Here is a 24,807-nt window from a genome sequence, read left to right on the forward strand (position 1 = left end):
ACTCAGAAATGGCATTTTTTAAGCGATTTCAGATTTGATTTGAGAACATGTCACTGATGCAGCAATGTAATAAAATGATTTATAAAAATACTAGGGAAGATCATTTATTTATTTATTTTTCTTTCATAAGTATTTTGTTTGAAGAAGAAAAGAAAGTAACTATTTCAAAAGTTACAGAGGTAGTCACAGTTAGGTCAGTTGACAAAAGCAAATAATCTATCATATATCAAGAATAGAGTAACTCCACTAATCTATTTGGATCGTTGACAAGACATATGAAAGCAGGAGACATTCACTAAATAGTAACTGATTGTTTAACACAGGAATATACCTTAAGTTTGGGTATATTCTGAAAGAGCAGAATGGTAGGGAGATATGAAAAGAAACTGAAATTATGGTAGAGAAGAAAAAGGAAAACAAAGAAACAAAGGGGGTGGGGGTGGGGGAAGGGATAGAGAAGAGGAAGAGGGGAAGGATAGAGGCCTTGGAGAGGCAGGGGCCCACTCACTTGTTCCAATGCCCCCCTACAGTAAAAGAAAAAGGGTTCTCCCAAAGATCAGAATGGGGGCAGGTAGTGCTGTCCCAGTGATAAGCCATATGTCTATCAGTAATTAAGGTAAGCAGCAGTTGTTTTGAAGTGCATCCAATAATACCATGTGCTGTTATGTTTTGTAAGTCTGTCCTGAGAAATGTGGATCATTTCTTTGATCTCTTCCATTTTGTTGAGTTTCTGGAGTCACTCCCTTTTCATCAGAACTTTGCCTGAATGCCAATGACTAGGAATGCACTGTCTGGCAGCATTAACCATAAACATGGCAATAGATTTGGAGTACGCACTTTTGAATAATGATGTATGATGGTAAAGATATTGGGCTGGAGAGTAATCCAGCATGTCAGTAATGACTGATACAATGATTTCATATACCTTTTTCCAAAAGGGTTGGAGCCCATCATATATGTAGCATGGTTCCCTCTTACTTTTTTCATTTCCAGCATAAATTTATGCAGCAAAGTAGGGGTTCTATACCAGCATGTGTAGATTTTTTACTAATTTTTCTGGGTTGTAGAAGACTCCAAGTCTCCTTCTGAAAGGTGTATGTCCAGATAATATTGCAATGCATGGTAGGCAGGGGCGGACTGACCATTTGGAGACACGGGCACTGCCCGAGGGCCCGGGGTCAGTAGGGGGCCCCTGGTACCTTTTTCATAGGCTTTTTTGAGTTTGGCCAAGGACACAGGGGCCCCATGATCCCCTATTGCCCGGGGGCCCCATGAGTTGTCAGTCCGCCCCTGGTGGTAGGTATCCTATCAACCGAAGGACTGCCACCATGAAATCGCAGGTCACTCTGTTGAATGCCTTCTCAGCATCAAGGGAAAGAAAGAAACCCTGTTGAGCTTGGGAGGTCAACCAGTGGTGTAAATGCAAAGCCTTTGTGGTGTTATCGTTTGCTTCCCTCCCTAGGATAGATCCAACTTGAGTGAGATCAAGGATGGGAGCAACCAAAGTAAACTGTTCACAGGAATTTTGGTGCATACCAAAACATCTACACTGAGTAGGGAGATTAGGCGGTAGTTAGTAACCTGTGACTCATCTTTTCCCTCTTGCTGTTATATGGGCCTCTAATAGTTGGTTTGACTGATGGGGTGATTCAAAAAGGATCTAAAATCTGCTAGGAATGTAGGTGTCAATGCTTTGGCAAATGTTTTATAGTATTTTAAGGTCAAGCCATCGGGACCCAGACTCTTGCCGGGCTTCATCTTTTTAGGCTCTTTGTTGAATTGATCCCCAAAAATTGTCAATTCCAGTTTTTGTGCTGCCTCTACTGGGATAGAGATAGGGCTGTACCTGCAGAGGAAGTCATTGATGAATATAGCTCAAACTACCTCACAATGTCATTGTTTTTTGAATGCATGCCACCTTGAGAGTTTTGAATTTGTGATAGACCCACATCAAGACCCTCTTTGCATGCACTGCTTTGCTAGGAGCCTACAACATTTATTGCCTTGTTGTTAATATATTCTATCTCTCAGGGTATTTTGTCTCCTCATTTTCTTTCCTAGCTCTTCTAATAGAAGAGCCTTGGCCTGAGTCAATTCCTAGAGTGTAGCTGATGCTTGTGGACAAATTCAAGTTATTTGAACAATATACACCAAGCCACAATCAGCTCTCATTCACCATATAAAATTTTCCACCAGTTTCATGAATTTACCCCAGAGCACACATTTTTGTGCTTCCGACTGTGTGAGCGATGACATCTCAGGAACGACATTGTGGAAAAAAAATGAATGCAGGAGTTGATTTTGTCTACATTGGCCCTGTCTTTAAGCAGAGCAGAGTTTAACCTCCATAGCTTAGTAATGAACTCAGAAGGAGAAGTGTGAGCCTAATGGGATGGAGGTTGGATAGAAACAAAGGTTTTATTGTTGCACTTTGCAAAAGAGGAAGATCAGTCTAGGAACGGAAGAAAAAAAATCTATCCTGAAGTAGGTATAATCTTTTCATTGGTATATAATATGTGTCATGGAGCATTAGGATTTGTGGTTGTAACTTGTTTTGACAAAATGCTCTGTATGGCAAGGCAGAAGTACCATATAAGGAGTCAAGGGTCAGATTGAGAGGGATGTCGAAGTCACCTTCCGAAACAAGAATGCCAGAGGCAAATGTTGATAATAGTTCCCCTACTTTATAGAAGAATGGTACCTGCTTATTGTTTGGACAATATATGTTAGCTATGGTGATCAGGTGTATTTCAATCATGCCATTAAGGAAGAGGGAACGTCCTTCTGGATTGAACATTTTATCTTCCAGTTGGAAGGGCACATGTTTGGATAATAGGATGGTGACACCCTTAGTAAATAAGCTTAGGGACAACACATGCCTTGAAGTGTGCTTCCTGTAGGCAGACCATCTGTGCCTTTAGCTTACAAAACTCAGCAAGCAATTGAAAGCCTTTTTTGGGGATATTGAGTCCTTTGGCATTTTTTATTTTCAATATTTTTTATTGAAGATTTTAAACAGAACATGTTATCAAAATACGATTCAAGTAAACAATTTTAACAACAAGAAAATAATTGTGCGAAATAAATTCCACACCATTTGGCTGGGGACATATTTAACATCATTTATTTTAACCTGAGAAGTTAATTTGGGTAAAGAACTGTAGCTGTGTGTGTAAGCTATATGAAAAGGAAAAGAAACAGGGATAAAGGTTAGGTTGGGAGGGGAAAGGGTAAAAGAGAAAGGAGGGGGAATAGCAACGTACCAGTCTAGTGCAAAAGATTCTTAGTTTTGTACAATCAGGTAATCAACATTTTACGGAACAATTCGGGTTTCGTAGCCATCTAGCCCAATGGAATTTAAACTTATGGTAGGAGGAATTATTAAGGGCTGATCTTCTCTCCATATCGCATTGGACGTTAAGATCTGCTATAAGCGAGGTGAGAGAGGGAGTTTTGGTAGAATTCCACAATTTTGTGAGATTGATTTTAGCGGCTGCTAGTATGTGAATGTACGAGATTCTCTTGGGAATTGATCAATTCCGATATGAAGTAATGCAAGAGCAAAGTTAGGCGTAACTGCGGATTCAGCTAGTGTTGAGACCAATTGGAAAACAGTATTCTAGTATGATCTAAGGGATTTGCACATCCAGAGTATATGGAGAGTTGATCCTGTGTCCCCGTATTGTCTCAAACAAGCAGAGGAGCATTAAGGATAGTATAGGGAAAGCTTGACTGGTGTCAAGTACCACTGGTGTAGAATTTTTATGTACGATTCCCAGTGGGAACTGCATCGGGAAGCTTTATGAGTAATGGTAAAGGTTTTTTCCCATGTTTGTGGCGGAATTGGTTGTGAGAGAAGTTTCTCCCAGTTGCTTAGGGAGGTTATCTGCAGGGAAAATTGTAAACTGGTGATGAATGTGTACAACATAGAGATACCTTTTCTCGGGTATTGTGTTTTGTTAAAGAATTTGTGTGCGGTAGTAGGGATGTTCAGCACATGTGGAACATTTGTTTTTTGTAGAGAGTGCGCTATTAAAGGCATGTCAATGGTAGATCCCTTGGTTTTTTTGTTAAATGAGAAAAGTTCTGAGCCAGGCAATGGTGAGAGGGAACTTGAACATATGGGAAAGTAAGGGTAGCAAGTGAGAGAGGGCAGGGGGGAGAGTGAGGGAAAAAAAGGAGGATAGTGGGGGTGGTGGGGGGATGGATGAGGGGAGCAAGGGGAAAGAGACTAGAAATGTACAAAAATGAGACAATGTTAGTTGTCAGATTATAAATTCTATTTATGTAGTGCAGGGAACAACATGAAAGCAAGCATGCTTCTTCTGCAGACTTTATATATGAGGACCTTTCTTGTGAAATTGTAATGTAAGAGCCTTTAGAATGCTCACAACATTTACCCTTTAACTCTAAAATGTAAATTGATGTTGTGGCTTGATGGCATCTTGTACATTTTATTCTACTGTATTCTGGGTTAAATTAGCATTTATTAAAATACAGCTAAACGAATTATCAAATCCAGTTACTGTCAGATGCACAAGCCTTATAAAATAAACAAAGCTTCCTTTACCTTGCCCTGACTGAGCAAAATCATCCTTCATTTGGGTCTGACATGCTCACCTTCCAAGACATTCACAGCTCATAGTAGAAGGATTTTAGCAACACAGGCAGTTCTGTCAATCCAGAAAGCAGTGGACAACGACTAGGTGTGGCCGGGTGCTGATTGACAAAATACAGGCTTGTGAATCATCAGTGACATTTTTTCACCGTACTATACTGCAAGCAGTGTATGGTGAAAAGCAGAAACTGCCTACATGAGAGTGGAGATTTCAATGGCAGCCTCAAGAGGACTTTCAGGGAGACTACAAGAAAACTGTAAATGTAGATGCACTTATAACTTAGTGCTGCAACACATATCATCTTAATGGGAGGACATAGTTCTTTGAAGCTGCATGTTTTTTTACTGGGCCCCAAATGGCAAAGTGCCTTTTTCATTATTTTAACTCTGAGTTTACTTTTGCTGAAGTTCTTAAAATACAACATTTCCAATAGAGCCATCTAAAATTAATAGCATTTGTGGTTAACAGGAAATGATTGAGGGGCTGTCTTTGAGGTCCTAGCTAGTAGGTTTCTTACCAAGACATTAAGCCACATGGGTGTTTTGTTATGACTTTGCTGTGCACTCACACAATTTAAAGTGATATCTGACAATCTAAAAACATACATTCAGTTCCAAAGCTACTTTTATAGTTGACTTCATGGCCAGTAGGCTGCCCAGACTTTTGACAAAATTGAAACACCTGAAATCTCCTTTGGAACAAGAACTGATATGAATGGTCAACTTACCCTGTGAACCATTGTAAAACTAGCACATAGAAACATTTATTTGTGCCAACAACAACATGCATGTGATTGGAATGTGCTGTTTTTTGTGGTGCTTTTCTATTGCTTGCCTAAAGATTTGGTAAGCCATGATCCAGCCTGGCTCTGCTCCTATACACAATGGAGGAACAAATGAAGTAGTTCACAAATACTTTTATACTGAAATAGGCAGATTAAGAAAGTAACCAGGGTCCAGTTTATTAGGTGATGCCTGTTACACTAGCTCAGATTAGGTATTACCCAACTGTAAAATACTGTGAAAAATACTAGGTGGAAACATAAAAGGGATTGCACAGCCCTGGTGTGGTTGGTGGAGGACCCAGAAGCATTTAAGTTTAGGTAGACATCCAATGTACCATTTGGCAGCTCCAGCTAGCTCATCTCTGTCTTGTAGTTAGATACCAAGCATATAAAATACCAATGAGAATGATCTTATCTTATCTTTTTTAATCTTAGTTTTTGAAAGAAAAATATAAGAAAAAAATGTTATTTGCTGTTATGGATTGGATAGAAAGTCAAAGAAACTTACAACATATGCAGGTGCCTGTAGAGCCAAATGTCTGCTTAATGCTTATTACAAAATATCCAGTGAATATGTCGCCCCAAGAACAAATCTCCCAATTGTTGAAAAAGTCTACTACAAAGTGCAAAGTGCAAGTGAAACAAATATTTGCAAATGATTAGGTGACAGTGCAGAAAAATTAAAGTACAGCTCCAGGCAGACTTTTCAAAAATCTCTCCATTAGGGATGCAGACAAAAACAACCATAACAACAAAAAACATATTTTTAGGAAGAAAAGAAACTTGCGGTCTATGGCTTCTTATCTCATGTGCACTCCTGCTTCATCCTCTCTACTGTATCAAAAGCAAAAAACTTGACTGCTGTTAGTCATATTTGAAAAATGATGCACAGATGAGCTGCAGATTTACCTGGACATCAAATATCTAAATGCTCACACTATGCTCTCTTTTGGAGGACCAGGGTAAAACAAAAAAGATGGCGGTGTCTGTCTCTACCTGAGAAGTGATCTCAAAGAGAGTGTGAAAGAGGACCTTGTTAACTGAGATTGTGATGGAGCTGAATCATTATGGGTGGAACTGAATATAGCTGTGTGTACTTCAAAGTTATTTACTGGAGTTTGTTATAGGCCACTCAATGTTAATGGGGAGGTGGAGACTCAGTTCCTTGCACAGATGGAAATGGGGCTGGGACAATTATGCTAATGGATGATTTTAACTACTCTGAAATTGACTGGAGTAATTTCACTGCTGAAACAGTTAAAGGATGAAAATTTACAAACCTATTACAGGACAATTTTATGGCACAGTTGATAAAATCCCCAGCTAGAAATTGTGCTCTGCTGGACTTGGTAATCTCAAACCATGCAGAGCTTATTTCTAATGTTCATATAAAAGAACATCTGGGTAGCAGTGACCATAACATGATTTCATTTAATGTTACTTGTAAGCAACATGCACATACTGGAAAGATAAAGACACTACATAAGTTCATGGGACTAAAAATAAAACCTATTTGGTCATGGTCAAAGCTAAAAAAAAAAGCTATAAATAATAAGAAAAGAGCATAAAAAAATGAATTTTTAACTTTACAAACAATATAACACAAATGCTGCAAAATTTCAAAAAGGACAACAGGTTGGAAAAGAGGATACGATAAACCAAAAAAAAATCTTCAAATATATTAACAGTTAAAAGGTCAGACCTGAGCATGTAAGCCCTTTACAAAATAGTTTAGAGTTGGTGAGGCGACTGGGGACAAAGGGAAGGCAAATTTATTAAATACCTTCAGCTCTGTGTATACAAAAGAGCATGGAGGAGCTCAAATTCATAATGGGGATAATATTGACATACTGTAGCCCCTAATGAACCACTATAGATAAGAACTGATTTGGTCCAAAAATATTTAGAATAAAGGTGAATAAAGCACATGGACCAGATAACATACACACACGGGTCCTAAAAGTTGAGCTCTGTTATTTCAAAACTATTGTTTATACTTTTTCATTACTGGAATAGTGCCACTGGTACTTTTTTTTATTTGGTGATCTTTTATTGTAATGGAAATTTGAAGTTGGAAGCAGGGGCATATCTACCACGAGGCAAACAAGGCATTTGCTAGGGTAGCATTTTTCAGGGGGGTGGTGCCACCCTCTGGAAGAAGGGACACACAGATGTGAACGGTCTTCAGAGCAGGGCAGCTCAGCGACTCCTGAGTTGATTTTCCTGCAGCTGCACTGGCTCCCCTGGGCTGCACAACTGTTACAGCCAAGCTTCATCTCCCCTGAGGATGGCCAGCTCTGCTACAGTCCTCACACAGACTGTCATTCATTGCCCTCGATCCATCTCTCTTTTTTTTTGCTCTGTCTCTGTCTGTGATCTGCTTGTTGTGCCAGCTCCACTTTCCACTTTATAATCCACTCTCACCCACCCTCCTCATCCACGCAAATAATAAATCTTTAGCGATGTCAGGGACTAAAGCTGTGCGGAGCTCCACTGACACACACACACACATACACACACTGTGCCGGGTAGGCATGGTTGGCTTACTATGTCTACTGCTATCCAGCTCTAGTAAGGAATTGAATGGGACTGTGAGCATTGGTGTCTTGTACAAGTTATATGTAAGTATGAGCACTGTGGGGCATACAAGGTGTATGTGACTCTCAGCACTGGGAGGCTTTGAAAGTTATATGTGAGTGTGAGCAGTGGGGGGTATACAAGGTGTATGTGACTGTTGACACTTGGGGGGGGGGGGCTTTACAAGTTATATGTGAGCACTGGGGGTATACAAGGTGCATGGGAGTGCAGGCACTAAGGGGGGGGGTTACAAGATGTATGTTAGTATAGGCACTAAAGGGGGATGTACAAGGTGTATGTGAGTGTGCACTGGAGGGGGAAGCAGGGATGTACAAGGTATAAAAAAGTGTAAGCACTGGGGGTGGGGGGATGGTGCAAGATGTCTGTGAATGGGCACTGGGGGATATACAAAGTGAGTGTAGGCACTGGGAGAGGGGGAGGGGTGTACAAGGTGCATGTGAGTGTGGGCACTTTAGAGCCAGGGATTTAAAAGGTGCATTTGACTATGAGGACACTGGAGAGGTCAATGTACAAGGTGCATGTGAGTGTGGTCACTGGGGGGGGGGGGGGGTGTCAAAATATACAAGGTGTATGTGAATGTGGGCATAGTTGTACAAGTTAAATGTGAGTATGGGCACTAGGGGCATGGTGTACATGGGTGCAGGCTCTGGGTGTGTGGGGGGCAGAGGAGCACTTTGGCACTTGTTACAAGTCATGCAACAAATTTAGATGGGGGGCATATTAGTCTTGCCTAGGGTAGCAGAAAACCAAAATACACCACTGGACGGAAGCCAATAAAACAGTTTCCAATTGTGCAGCCAACTTCAAAGACTTTCTTTTTGGAACAACAACTTTACTCTAAGCAAGGTGGCAGAGGAGACTTACTGTTTGTGAGTATAGTGTGGGGATAACTACTCAGCATCTCCTTTCCTTAACCTAACTAGCTTAAAAAGCAGCTGTACACAAAATTGATATGTACGTTTGGAATAGAATGGGTGCCTGTGGTGTGTTTTCACAGTTGTTTGGGTCAATAGCAGTAGGTAACCTCCACTATGTTTCTAACAGACATGGCTTTACATTAGCGCTACTTGTGTCTGCCTAATCATCCTCTATACCATATGTTCTTGTTTTTTAATTCTTTACTTTTGTTGCACTATTTAATTGGACAAGTACAGTATGTTGCAAATGTTAATGTTGATAAATGTAAAGTTATGCACTTGGGACTAAAAACATACATGTAATCATACATTGTACATGCTAGGAGGAGTATAACGGGGAAACAATGGTAGAGAAGGATATGGGTGTTCTGGTAGATCATAAGCTTAAAGTGGTAATAAACCCAAAAGAAAACATTTATTTAATTGCAGATTACCAATTCTTAGATGCAATGGATGCACTCATTTTCTTTTTTTAGGCTTTCTTTCTCCTATTTTCATCTGGTGATCCAGTCAGTAAGCCTGTTGTTTTTCAAAGGAACAAGCTCACCACCAGAATGTATCAGTTACACAGTTGAGCCAAGCTATTCAACACTAGCAGAGGTACTTAGAATGCTTTTCTTTATTAATGTAAAACTTTTACCCTAAAAGGAAAAAAAACTATCTGCTATAACTGCTTATAAAGTATTAGCTGGAATTTGGCTTACATTTTTTAGTATATCTAAAATATATATATTTTAAACATATTCTTCAGATTTGTTTTAACATATAAAAAAGTAATTTCAACATATATTTTTACATATATTTGTAAATACATTCCAAAAATGTACATTTGTATTTGTAAAGACATACAGTATATTTGAAATGTATTTTTAAAAATATTTTTCATATGTTTTGTACTAAAAACACAATTCAGCATGCAGTATATACATATATATATATATATATATATATATGTATATTTATTGAAATATATTTTGAAATATATTGAATATGGCCAAAATTGTAGTATTTCAAATATATGGCAATATATTTGGGAAGAATGTTTTTAAAATATATTTCAAATATATTTGTCTTCTTTATGGGTCCCCAGTAACAACTTTCAAAACGTGGAATAGACTCCCTCAGGAACTAGTTTTGGCCAGCTCAGCAGACTGTTTTTGAAAAAAGGTCTAGATTCTTTCCTAAATGCACAATATATACAGTGAGGAACAGAAGTATTTGAACACCCTGTGATTTTGCAAGTTTTCCCACTTAGAAATCATGGAGGGGTCTGAAATTCACATTGTAGGTGCATTCCCACTCTGAGAGACAGAATTAAAAAAAAAAATTCAGTAAATCACATTGTATGATGTTTAAAGAATTTATTTGTCTTGCACTGCTGAACATAAGTATTTGAACACCTGAGGAAATCAGTGTTACTATTTGGTACATAAGCCTTTGTTTGCAATTACAGAGGTCAAACGTTCCCTGTAGTTCTTGACCAGGTTTGCACACACTGCAACAGGATTTTGGCCCACTTCTCCACACAGATGTCCTCTAGATCTGTCAGGTTTCGGGGCTGTCGCTGAGCAACATTCAACTCCCTCCAAAGATGTTCTATTGGATTTAGGTCTGGAGACTGGCTAGGCCACTCCAGAACCTTGATATGCTTCTTACGGAGCCACTCCTTGGTCATCCTGGCTGTGTGCTTCGGGTCGTTGTCATGTTGGAAGGCCCAGCCACGACCCATCTTCAATGCTCTGACTGAGGGAAGCAGGTTGTTGCTCAAAATCTCACAATAAATGGCCCCATTTATCCTCTCCTAAATACAGTGCAGTCGCCCTGTCCCCTTTACAGAAAAGCACCCCCAAAGCATGATGTTACTACCCCCATGCTTCACAGTAGGGATGGTGTTCTTGGGATGCAATTCATCCTTTTTTCTCCAAACACGACAAGTGAAGTTTAGACCAAAAAGTTCTACTTTGGTCTCCTCTGACCACATGACTTTCTCCCATGCCTCCTCTGGATCATCCAGATGGTCATTGGCAAACTTCAGACGGGCTTGGACATGTGATGACTTGAGCAGGGGAACCTTCTGTGCAATGCATGATTTGAAACCATGACGGCGTAGTATTCTACCGACAGTGACCTTTGAAACTGTGGTCCCAGCTCTCTTCATGTCATTGACCAGCTCCTCCCTTGTAGTTCTGGGCTGATTCCTCACCTTTCTTATCATCAGTGATATCCCACGAGGTGAGATCTTGCATGGAGCCCCAGTCTGAGGGAGACTGACAAGTCGTCTTTAGCCTCTTCCATTTTCTAACAATTGCTCCAACAGTTGATCTATTTTCACCAAGCTGCTTGGCAATTGCCCCGTAGCCCTTTCCAGCCTTGTGGAGGTCCACAATTTTGTCTCTGGTGTCTTTTGACAGCTCTTTGGTCTTGCCCATGGTAGTAATTGGCGTCTGACTGACTGTGGGGTGGACAGGTGTCTTTAAAGAGCTCAGACAGGTGCTACTAAGTTAGATTAATGAGTGGAGTAGAAGTGGACTTTTTAAAGGCACAGTAACAGGTCTTTGAGAGCCAGAATTCTTGCTGTTTCTTAGGTGTTCAAATACTTATGTTCAGCAGTGCAAGACAAATATATTCTTTAAAAATCATACAATGCGATTTCCTGAATTTTAAATTCTGTCTCTCGGAGTGGGCATGCACCTACAATATGAATTTCAGACCCTCCATGATTTCTAAGTGGGAGAACTTGCAAAATTGCATGGTGTTCAAATACTTCTGTTCCTCACTGTAACTGAATATATATAAAGGTACAGTATTAACACCAGGAGTAGATGATCCAGGGAATATCTGATTGCCACTTGGGAAATCAGAGAGGAATTTCCCCCACTAGAGCAATTTGGGTTATGGTTTATTGTTTCTTTTTTTGCCTACCTCTCTATCGACTGTGGTTATAGCATTGTGTATATGGAGGTTTTGTGTGTGTGTGTGTGTGTGTGTTTCTGTTGCTTGAACTAGATGGGCTTGTTTTTTTTTTTTCAGTCACACCAACTATTTAACTATGTAAGTGTCTGTCTGGTAGACATAACTATTAAGATGGCTGGTTCGAAATACTTCAGCATTGTGGATTGCAAGTTAGGGTATTGGCTGATAAGGATAACTAAGGAAAGTTCTATTTATACAAAGCACCAAATGAAATGAATCACTTTATTTACATACCTTTTTGCATTTGATCTGCACAAGAAGTGTTTCAAAGGAGGATTGATATGAGTGGTAGCCTGGTTTTGCACAGAGCAGCCCCTATCCTCTTCTTCTCGGGTCGACCTCTGGTGCTCATGACCCCTTCCCTCTGCTGAGTGCCTCCAGAGCCAGCTGCTTGCTCTGGGGGAACTCATGCTTGTTTGCTCCTGAGTCACCTCTGTGTGTCCATAAGACACACAGAGCGTGGCTTTGCACCCGCTCACAGCTCCCTCCTCATTGGCTGTGACTGACAGCAGTGGGAACCAGTGGCTCCTGCTGCTGTATCTCAGCCAATGAGATAGGAGACACCCGTGATAGTTGCTGGTTCTCTCACATATTGCTGAATTGAGATTGGGCATGGGTTAGTATTAGGGAGAGCTGAGGGGGGAATGGCACACTGCAGGTTTTTTACCTTCATGCATGGAATGTAAAAAACCTTCGACCCTTACAACCACATTAATGTTCAAATTTTATTTTTCAAGACAGCACAGTGATCTCTACTGGGATCTCACATCCTGATATGGTTATGGATTGATATGACTAAGCCCATTTGCTGGGCAATAAATTCCAGAGTGTGTGGGTCAAGGTTGGGTTGATAAGCTGACTTTAACAATTAAGTTTGGATATGCATGCAGAATTTCTTGGTTGCGCATCTGCATTCCTTTTTTCAACTGGTAGGGATTGTCTGAAGCTTAGAAGGACTCTTCATGCTGCTTTGATAGCACTTGAGTTACGGGGAAAGCATCAGGTAGGCTTGAAGCGGTGTCAACATACGTGTTTAGTGAAAATACCAATGTTACTATAGGAAAGGGAAAAAAAAAGTACATTTACAAGGAACGGGAAAAGACTTGTTATCTCCAGTAATAAACAATTTATGTGTGTGAAAATGCCTCTTTAGAAGCAAACATTATTAACATATATTTACTGTCAGCATATCTTGTAATGCTTTGTTCACTGTTGTACACATCTCTTTGTGATGCTTAACTTAAAAGACTTTCTAAAGCAGTAGAACAGCTATGTTGTAAAAGGTTTCATTTAATATATTTGAAGTTTAGAGAAAATATCTCAAAAATTGAAACAATAATTAGTAACATAGTTGATAGCATACCTTCATTTAAGCAAGTCAGTTTACTGTGCATGTACGCATATGAAATGCAATGCTTGAACATTATGTGTCACTAATAAGTAACCAGAAGACCGCCAAATTTTGCTTTGAAGTACCTGATCTTAACATAGAGATATCCGTCGTTTCCTAATTAAAAGGATTCAACTGTGAAAACACGTGCTTTCCATCTCCACATGCTAAAGATTTTAACAGGTTTTCAACTTGATTTCTTGTTAGAAGATAATAAACCGATAATTTGTCTGAAAACCAGGGCTTTTGGCTGATTGGGATCTTTGCTGGCACAAGTCTGGAGATAAATAATACATCAGACGTCCTTACGTTAAAAGGAAGAAGACATGAAGAAGAAAAACATAAGTAGAATTTCTTCACGGGAGATTTGTGATTACTTAAGCTCTCTAAGGGAATGAAGGAAAGTGAGTTATCACGTACAACCTCTAGTGCACATCTCTTTATTAGAAGCAGCAGTCTTTTGATGAAGATGACACAACTGCATGAGGCCTTAATGGCCAACTGTGTGACAGTGTCCTTTTTCCTTGTTTTACAAACGTGTCATTAGTTAAAGCTACACATTGAAGAAAAGAGCTACGCCCAAAACAGATGAACATCAACAAAAACATGTAAATGAACTATTGTCATTCATAAAGAATTATGTGTTTCCCATATCACTAGGGGACTTCCCAAACAAAATATCCACATCATAATTCCACGTTTTGTACCACAAGAGCCATTACAGTGGATGTAAGAACATATAATTGGAGTGTCTACCTTGCAGAGAAAAAATTATTTTGTATAGCCTTGTTGGTGGAAAAAGGAGAAACTAAATATTTTTTGGGAATTTGTGTCAGTGGAATTACCAAAATAAAATACAGGAAGCCAGTGGGTGATTCAGCCTGTTGGAGCCAACCCAAATTTGAAAAGTGTTGGATGTTAAAGAGCTATGGATAGACAATCAAAATGAATAGTCCATGGTACCAGATTGTCTTATATATTTTTTTTTAGTATTGAGAGAATTTGAGAACACATTAGAATAAAGTTTCTATTGGCTCAACTTAAAAATCGACAGCGGTGATATCTGGGCAATTTCTGCACATGCTTCCTGGAAATGTTTTTTTGGGACTATTCCAGACCTGGAACTGGATAAAGGACCAGAGTGGATGCAGAATATGTTGGAGAGGGGGCGATATAATTAAAACTCAACATGAATGTGCCTTGAGACTTAGTAATCTCTAGAAGACACACACTTTACAGACTTGATTTGTTTATTTGCTATAAATTGTTGTACTTTTGCACATTGTTCTGAATGAACAATTTTCTTTTGCACATTGAATCTGAATGATTCAGCTTAAAATCTCCAAGGAGGAGTCTGAGGCCAAGCAAAACTTTTGTGGTTGATAACCTCACTGAACCTAAAAACTTAAGAGAAATATGGGAATAGATTTTTTCCCAAATCATATTTACCTAGGTGGATGCTGCATCAGTCCGATGCTGTATCTGTCCCCTACTGTCTCTAAGTGTGAGAACTCAGCGATCACATGACCACTGGTCGCTGAGTTCTCACAGCCGCTCTGAGCAGAGTGGTGACTGTCAATTACTGCTGTCTGATCTGCCCCCCCGTGCCCACTGAAGCGCTGCCTGTGGAGGGGGAGGGAGCGGCTTGCTCAGGCTCTCAGCAGATTGCTGAGAGGCAGAGCCATATGACACTCCAGACTCTGGGGTGGATCCAGAATTTAAAATTGGGACCTTTCCCCAGTCTGGACTGGCTGAGTGATGTCAGCCGACTGCGAGTTCAGTCCGCTGTCAGCTGAAAATGGGTCACAGGAGTGCAGAAAAAACTGCACTCCTATGATCCACAGGAGATGTACAACCACTGGTCGCTGAGTTCTCACAGCCGCTCTGAGCAGAGAGCGGTGACTGTCAGTCACCGACTCTCTGATCTGCCCTCATTCCCACTGGAGCACTGGCCTGTGGAGGGGGACGAAGCGCCTGGCTCAGGCTCTCGAAAGATTGCTGAGAGGCTGAGCCCTGTGCCTTTCCAGACTCTGGGGAGGATCCCGACTTTAAAATCGGGACCTTTCCCCAGTCTTGACTGGCAGAGTGATGTCAGCCGACTGCGGGTTCAGCCCACTGTCAGCTGAAAACGGGTCACAGGAGTGCAGAACAAACTGCACTCCTATGATCCACAGAAGAAGTACAACCAAAAGAGATATGGCTGTACTTCTCCTTTAAGACAAAATGTCTAAAAAAAAATATGGTTCTGAAAATGATTCTTTTGACCATATTGCATTTTTAGAATTTGATGTCTATAGGTCAGTTCAGGTTTTACATATCTCATGCATTCAAAATGCAAGCATTATGTGGTTAATGTGAGAATTCTGCACACTGTGTTTTTCACCTGCATAAGATGCCTGCATATATTATTTGTTGCTATGTACACACAACCTAAAGTTCATATTCCTTTCTCGGCAATTTTTTTATTTTTGTGGAAAGATGGCATGCAACATAGCACTGCACAGGTTATGCATAATCTGTGTCTGTAGTCTGAGGACTACATTACCTTTGAAGAAGCTACACATCCCATATTCACTGGGTCTTTCAGTCTAGTGCTGGTGCAGGTGAGACCTTATTAGATCTGGCAGCCGCAAGCAGGCAGAACATTCACAAATGCACAGATAGCTTACCATGCAGCTGGAAGATTTTTTTTTTAATTACATTAACACTCCCACATTTGTGATGTGACACAGAGTGAATGGCAATGCATGAGTTGGATGTTGTGACCCGAAACTGGAAGTCATCTTGTCCCTCTGGTGAGTAGGGGCAAGCTAACTGTAAAATCATGGACATAGGGGAATTGTTCAGCCATGACACCACAAACTTCAGCCACAAGATGTGAGCTTGTCATTACAAGGTTGGGTAAACATACAGCATAGGAAATATACCTACACTAATACCTAGGTAAAATGATTAAAAAAAAAAATATGTACAATGCCTTTCACAATAAAAGGGGCACTTGCCACAATACGATACTTGCTCGACCTCTGATTTTTTTATTCTGTCAATGCGTCACTCAGAGTACTGAGTTCTAGGCAGATAGAAAACATCTCTGTTTACAAAATTGTACTCCGGTATTCTAAAAAAAAACCTTAACCTCCCTAGTGGTCTGATTATGTCCATATTTCTGTGCTCAAAGCGGTACATTTTTTTGCATGGAAATATGTATTTTTTTTATTGTAGGCCTGTAATTTTTAGGAATAACTCACTGAAATCTGTCCGAACAAGAGTCTAGTAAACATCCCGGGTATGAGAAAATTTGAAACACGAAATCATAAATTATAATTTAATAAATAATCATAAAAAATAATAATATAATAATAAATTTAATTCAATAATATAATCAAACCAAAAACAGTGACATTTGAAATATAGCGCCAAGTTCGCACATCACTGAGCAAAGTCGCAAAATCGTTTTCAGCGTCTGATGACGAATTTCCCCACGAATCATTATCACTCAATTCTGCAAGTAGTTCTAATTTACTATCGCTGTTCTCTAGCTGGTCTAAAACCGCTTTTGACTTAAAGGGACGTTTTTTGGACGCCATGGACGTTTCTCAGTTTCCAGGCAGAAAGAATAGTACAAATGCATGCAGGGCACAGGACAAAGCACTAGGGACAAAATGTATGTGAAATGGTTTGATACAGTAATGTTTTACTATGTGATTTTAGTGTATTTAGTGAATGTCACTTTTTGTCATTTTCAAATTTCCCGCCGTTCTGTCCCCTGTACGTCCCGGCGCTCGCAGGGGACGGAACCCAGATGACAGATGCCGGCATCTGCCGGATTACATTGCCGGGGACACTGCAGGAGGGACATCGCGGGAGCGCAGGACAAGGTAAGTGAAGAACAGATGCCGGAGCAGCGCCGCATGGTAAGCCCGAGTGTAGCTCGGGGTTACCGCTTGTGGTACTGAAACTTTACCACGATCTACACTCAGGAATACCGTCAGGGAGTCTACATAATACCTGAGCCTGTCTTTATATCAAGAGTTCTTCAATTGCTCAGTAGTGATGGGCTGAACACCCTCCCCCCACCCCGTGTTCGGTTTGTGGTCAAACATTCGAACCTAATGAATATTCGACCGCAAACTTCAAACTTAATGCAAGTCTATAGAACCCAAACTTGTAAATTCAATTAAAAAGTGCTGATTTGAAGGTTTATATGCAAGTTATAAAAGAGGTATGGTGACTTGGGTACTGCCCCGAGGGACATGAATAAGTGGAAAAAAAAATCAAAAAGCACTGCTTTTAAAGGGGCAGTCATTTTTCATTGCTTAAAGTGGTTGTAATCCCAAATCTAAAAATAAATACTTTTTTACATAAATGAATACATTTTAATGTAAACATACATACAGCTGTGAGTGTACCTCAGAAAAATGCTCCCTTAGCTTGTTGTAGCCCTCCAAAAACTGCTGGTCTGTGGTCATGGCTTAGGACCAGAGAATAGTAGGTGGAGATGGGATGTCACACAATCCCTCAGTTATACACACCTTCCAGCCTCACTAAAGAACATGCACAGCTATCTGACATCTCTATGCCTGCGAGCATGTCTCCTGAGTGCATTCAGGGGAATACACATGTGCCAGTGACTATGTCAGCTCTGCTTACAGCACAGGATCTATGCTAATCAGGACAAAGCTGGTAGGAAGAGGTTAGTTTTAAAAGTCCTAAAAATCCTGCAGCCTAATGTGGCAATGTGTACTAGGAAACATTTTCATGTGAAACTCTGTAAACAGCAATTCACAAGCTAGGTGCTGTGAATAGAGCAGGACAATAATCAGTGGTCAGCAGACTTACCTAGATAACTACAGCATTACTGAAGTGATGCCGATCTATGTCATGAATCACTGGTACTGGGTTCTCAATCTTGTGAAGGCAGAGACCAGCAGGGAGAGGACACCCACTCTCCCACCCCTTCGCAGTGTATTATATGGAGGCTCAGCCTGTCACTCACAAGAGAAGGGGAGGGTTGATACCATTTTTCTGTTTGTGTTGGATTTATTTCGTTCAGAGGAGCAGGGGGATTTCTGCAGAAGGGGATTGCTTCTTGATACCAAACTAAGCTCAAATGCGTAGTAAAGGTAAAATCTATTCAACTGTAGTATTAGATTGATTTGTGTTTTTTTAGGTTTAAAGCTAAAAAAAACAAAAGACACATTCCTTTAAATATCATGCTGGGGGGGGGGGTCCCCTTAAACTACTTGCATTGTACCTGCACATCTGTACAATGTATAGAACCTGCTGCAAAAAACCCCCCAAAAAAACAGCGTGGGGACCCTTTAGGTCTGGTAGGAAAGCTAGGAGGGACCCCACAGTAAACCATTTTTTAAAAAAGTGCATGGGGTTCCCACTAAAAGCCATACTAGGTACTTTACACCTGGCAGGACTGTTAAGGGGAACCCCACCCGCAAAAAATGGGGTAAGAGAAGCGTGGGGTCCCCCCTAAAGTCCTACGAGACCATTGATCTGAGCACAGGCCTGGCAGGGCAGGAAAGGGGGGGACAAATGAGCATCTCCCCTCAATGCAGCTTACCAGGCCAAATGCCATAGGCATAGAGACGGTGTCCCCATGCTGATGGGGACAAGGGCCTCTTCCCCACAACCCTGCCCTGCTGGTTGTGGGGGTTTGCAGGCAGGGGAGCTCATTAGCATCAGGGTACCCCTTTAAATAAGGGGGCATCCCGATGCTGCCCCCCTTTGCGAACTCCTACCCATGCACTAAAGGGTTAAATTGAGTAAAAAATAAAGAGACCAGTCTTTTGAAAAGTTCCTTTATTGAACAAAAAACAAAACAAAAGATTCTGAAAAAATTGAAAAAAAAAAGCCAAAACATGGCTTCGTTGTTTTAATCCATCATTAATCACGGTGGCCAGCATTATGATGACGCCGACTTGCCAAAGTAAAAAAAAATACCCGTCGACCTGTCCACGCTTGCCAAGCGCTCACCGCAATTTGACATTTAGCGTTTACTCTCTGCTATCTGACAACTTACCATTTGTGTGCTTGGCGAACACACAAACGGCCGATGTTCAAGTCGAAATTACATTCAACTTGAACATCCTGCCCATCCCTATTGCTCAGGTAGCTGGTTGATCGGAGGGAGAACCCAGGGCCCACCTCATTAGTGTGTTACTGTCCCTTCACTATCCAATCAGAGGCTGTGGTAGTCCTTAACAAGCTATATTGCTTTAACAGACATCAAAAGAAGTGAGATCAGATCCAGTCTGTCAAAGATGTCTGAATTAGAAAATCGGATACACATTTTTCACATGGGGTTGAGACCATTTTGGTTGAATTTGTGTGGCATAAGTTGGACACAATTGTCCCATATAGTATTTCTACATTGTATTTACTTGCAAGAGACCAGCTTGTACAAGCAGAGACAGATAGTGTAGTCCAATTTTTCTCAACTTGTTTAGCAGAATTTATATGTTGTTTACTGCCTGTTCACTGCTAGAATTACATTTTTCCAACATTTCATTGTAAAGTTAACAACGTTTGCTATTGGGAGGCTTATCAGATCCCCTTCCCCTTCCCCTTGCACTGTTTGCTGAGGTAATCTTATTCTGTTGTAAAAATTTAGAGCCTGTAAATTTGGAGTTGTTTTATTCCTTAAATACTTAATATACTGTTCAACACTCTGATAATGTTAGATTGGTGAGAATAATGATGGAATGGTGAGACCCATAGCCTTGGTAACTCATGCCAAGGTATTTTTAATGGGTGGGTTTGTTTGAGGAAAGCAACAATATCAGTTTGTGCATTTTTATATCCTAAATTACAGAATATTAAATATTACATTATACAATATTTTATGATATTTACATATAATACAGCAATATACAATATTGAAGACGTAATAGGGTTAACATAATCAGCTTTATTAGTTATTTTTACTTTGTATATTGTATTATATGATTATGATTAAAACCTTCTATTTATCCACTGTTATATTTGTGAAAATTCACTTTTTAAATAAATGTTTAATTATTGCAAGCTTATATTTCTCATCAATAGGTAAATAATCTAGTGAGGTGTTAATTTAACTCCTATAATCCCACAATTTACCCCTATCTAAATTTAATGATAATCTAAAGCCAAACTCCTAAGGGGGTCGCCCTCCCCACAAGGCTTAATTGCTCATTATGTCCGGGGGATGAAGAATCAAGTGATATACTTACCTTATTCTTTGCTCCCTCCAGCAGCTGGCACTCTTCTCCACTGTCCAGTGTTCCCAGGTAGAGATTGGTCCCTCAGTGTCCTCACATACAGTACAGGGCTGCTGACACTGTGATGTAGGGGATGAAGTTGTGACAGGTCAGTCAGTAAAGGGAAAAGGCTTTGGGGAACTACTGTATATCACCTTATTCATCATGCCCTAGGCAAAACATGCACTAAGTGCTTGCAGCATGGATGGGGGCCCACTGCAAGAGTAAAAGGTTTTCTAACCCCTGGAGTTCAGCTTTAAGAAAACAACCCAGGTTATATTTTTTGAATTGACAATTATAAAATAAAATACCACAAAGAAACTTAAGTTAACATTGAATACAGCAAATCCGTATTACGTTAGTGGTAAAACCTTGCCATGAATTGAAAACATAATTTTAATTTGTAGCAATTACCAAATAACACATCATCACTGGAGCCTGTAACACAACTATGCTATGATCACTTCTTTATACAAAACATTTCCTTGTTTTCCTGATCAGAACCGGATTTAGAGTAATGTTATAATCTGTAAATAATACAAGACTATTTGACTATGTCTACTCTTGAGGAAAAATGTGTGGCTAATAATTATACAAAGGCACCAACAAGGCAACAACAGGCCCTGCCTAAACCTTGTCTGGGTGAAACACATCAGAGGAATGGTTCTAGGGCAGGTACAGTATTTCCCATGTTTGTGGATGATGTATAAAATAAATTAGGACCTTTGTGATACATCCAGTGTGCAGATGATTCTCTCTTTGCCTTAGTTGTTTATTTATTTCAGGTACTTATATAGTGCCGTCAATTTGCGCAGCTCTTTACATGTATATTGTACATTTACATTTGTCCCTAACCCTCAAGGGGCATACAATCTAAGGTCCCTAACTTACATTCATACATACACATACTAGGGCAAATGTAGACAGGATCCAATTAACTTATCACCATGTATTTGGAGTGTGGGAGGAAACAGGAGTACCCAGAGGAAACCCACACAGGCACAGGGAGAACATGCAAATCCAGGCAGATGGTGCCGTGGTTGGGATTCAAACCATTGACCCTAGTACTGCCTAGTACTGTTTGTTGCAAAAATTTGATTCTCCACATACAAGTAAAGGAGGGTGCAAAAAAGATGCTTGAATCAGCCTAATTCAATTTAAAAGGAGGTCAAAAGAAGGTTTGTAGAAGGTCACAAAATATCTGTGAACGATCTCAGAAACATCTTAAACTGTTCTCAAATGCAAACTAAAACCACCTAAAACCATGCACAGACCCTTACATATATGGACTGGTTGTCTGTTATAATTCAGATGAAAAGTTTTATATTAATAAACAAAATTTTTTGTTAATAACACTTTTCTAGAGTTTACAATTTTGTATTCATGTTGGTCATACACTTTCTGATTTTGTCGTCATTGACAGAGCTTTCCAATTTTTACTACAACAATGTTCCACCTTCATATATTCTCCAGTTTTCATTGAACGGACAGTGAAAATTAGTGTGGAAATTGATCAACACCACTATAGCAGTAAATAAAAGTTATTTTCTATACTGATTAGGATCATTTTGCTTTGTCTGAATGGCTGACGGAGTTGGCTGGTTAACAGATGAAAGCATTGGGTTGTAGACTGCTTAAGTTAATAGCTGATGGAAGGCAACAAGAAATTATTAGGATATAGGAGTGATTTACTAAAGGCAAATAGCCTGTTTGCTTTGCAAGTAAAGCTGCACCTTGCAAGGACATTTGTCCCACAGCGTAATGAATGTTGGTAAGTTTTACTTAGCAAAGGATACTGAATCATGTGAAAGAAAAATTAACAAAACATCATTTTTGATTGCACATGATTTGACAATGGAAGTCAGCAGAACTCCAGCTCATTCATTATGCTCTAGGGCAAATTCCTTTGAAAAGTGCAACTTCCCTAAAAAATGTATTTCCCTTTAGCAAATCAACCCCTTAAGCCGGCCATAGATGGATCCAGTCTTGGACGGTTCAGCAGTGACTGGCCAAAATTCAAAACATCTATAGGCAGGCTGATTGTACCCAACATGACCAGTACAACCAACATGGCCGGCTGATTGTACCCAAGTTGACTAGTACAACCAGCATGGCTGGCTGATTGAATCCGAGTTGACAAGTGAAACCAACATGTTGGAATTTTAGTATGCTATTACTGCCTGCAGTTATAGGCGCTAGCAGTAATAATTGTGTTCTCATGGCAGGGACCGTTCCCCGCTGGGAGAACACAATAGCTCTGTGGAAGGGATTCCCCCATCATCACGGACTGTGTTGATGGGGAAACCAAGTGATTTTCTTTTCTGCCACCTGTGGAAAATTGATTATTCCACATTGCAATAAACAATTTATTTCCCTTTAGCAAATCAACCCCTTAAGCCGGCTATAGATGGATCCAGTCTCGGACGGTTCAGCAGTGACTGGCCAAAATTCAAAACATCTATAGGCAGGCTGATTGTACCCAACATGACCAGTACAACCAACATGGCCGGCTGATTGTACCCAAGTTGACTAGTACAACCAGCATGGCTGGCTGATTGAATCCGAGTTGACAAGTGAAACCAACATGTTGGAATTTTAGTATGCTATTACTGCCTGCAGTTAAAGGCGCTAGCAGTAATAATTGTGTTCTCATGGCAGGGACCACTCCCTGCTGGGAGAACACGATAGCTCTGTGGAAGGGATTCCCCCATCATCACGGACTGTGTTGATGGGGAAACCAAGTGATTTTCTTTTCTGCAACCTGTGGAAAATTGATTATTCCACATTGCAGCTTGGCTCCTCCCCATGCTCACTCCTCACTGGAATTGACTGGCAGCAGCAGGAGCCAATGGCTCCCATTGCTCTTGGCTGAGCCTGTGAGAAAGCAGAGAGAGGAGAAAAGTCCTGCAGATGGGCACAGTGATAGACTGATACAGGAAAAAATTGGGGGGGGGGGGGGTTTAAAAAGGCACTGAAGTTTCATATAACACAGACTTCACAGTCAATCTTAGCATGTGTTTCTTGCCATCTGGCCATTATATATAAATAGCTGTAAAGCGCAGCTAATTTGTTGAAAGACCATTTTAAAATGGCTTTTCCTTTTAAGTGCTTGTTCAGATTGCATGAACAAGCACTAAAATGTGATTGCGTGGTCCATTTGAAGATATAGAGCCAATGAGAGTGGCTCTGTACAATGTGATCCCTGTGACCAATAACAGTGATCGCATATTGTTTACAGTGGCTGCAGTTGGCAGCAGCTTTTACTTTGATCACACACAGAGATCACTGTGTGAGATGAAGAGAAGGTCCTGATCATGGCCAACACACACTAATAATGAGAAAAGTGATTCAAGTACCAGAAACACTGACATATGCCCTTTAACTGCCATCATTCATCTACAGTATTTGTCAGCCTCATCTTCTCTACTGTCAATTAACCCCTCATCTCCCTTACCCTGCACATCTGTACATTAACCCCTTTATCTCCAACCTTCCACTGTATGCACCTGTACATTATCCTCTTCACCTCAACCTCCATCTGTGTATGACCTGCACATTTAAAGTATCTACAGTAGTGCACCATTACTAAGCTTTATGTTTTTAGTTCCTTCAATAATGGCAAGTTTTCATTTCCAAAAATCGTAGAAAAAACTTAGATCACTTTGGGATGTCTATTTTCCAAAAAGGGGTCATTTCAGGTATTTTATAATGTCCTGGCACTTTTATATAAAGTGGCATTAAAGGCTTAAATTTAAAAAAATTAAATAAATTAAAAATAACAAAAACATCATACTTACCTGCTCTCTGCAGTGCTTTGCACAGAGCAGTCCAGATCTTCCTCTTCTTGGGTCCACTACTGGAGCTCCTGGCTCTTCCCTCCTGTCGGGTGCCTCCACAGCAAGTTTCTTGCTATGGGGGCACCTGCTGCTCCGTATGTCCATTCACACATAGAACCGTGGTTTGGCCCTGCCCCCTCTCTCTTCTCATTGGCTCACTGGCATTTTTATTTGCTATGTTTAATAACAGAACATATGTTTTTCTTCAAATAATTTGGTAATTTTTCATTTATAAAGTAAAAAATAAAAACAGTTGCCGTTAAAGGCCACCAAAAGAAAAATGGTCTGGACAGAAAGTGGGTGCAAGAAGCTGGTGATCATGTGGTTAATAAAGTGTCTGGATAGAAGAGCTTAATTTGTAGCCCGCTAAAGACACATCCTGAAATTATTTAACAAAGATATTCATCAGTCAAAAATAATCATGTGTATAAATGCCTGTG

General features: G+C 40.2%; 1 protein-coding gene across 2 annotated transcripts in view; it reads left to right on the forward strand.

Moving 5' to 3' along the window:
- The window catches only part of POU6F2 (POU class 6 homeobox 2), a 584,773-nt gene that overhangs the window by 30,189 nt on the left and 529,777 nt on the right, over positions 1-24,807 (forward strand). The gene's annotated exons all lie outside the window — the stretch shown is intronic.

This window comes from Staurois parvus, unplaced genomic scaffold (genome assembly GCF_062004578.1).
Source record: "Staurois parvus isolate SC_StPar_1 unplaced genomic scaffold, SC_StPar_1.0 ptg000020l, whole genome shotgun sequence".
NCBI classification, from domain to species: Eukaryota; Metazoa; Chordata; class Amphibia; order Anura; family Ranidae; genus Staurois; species Staurois parvus.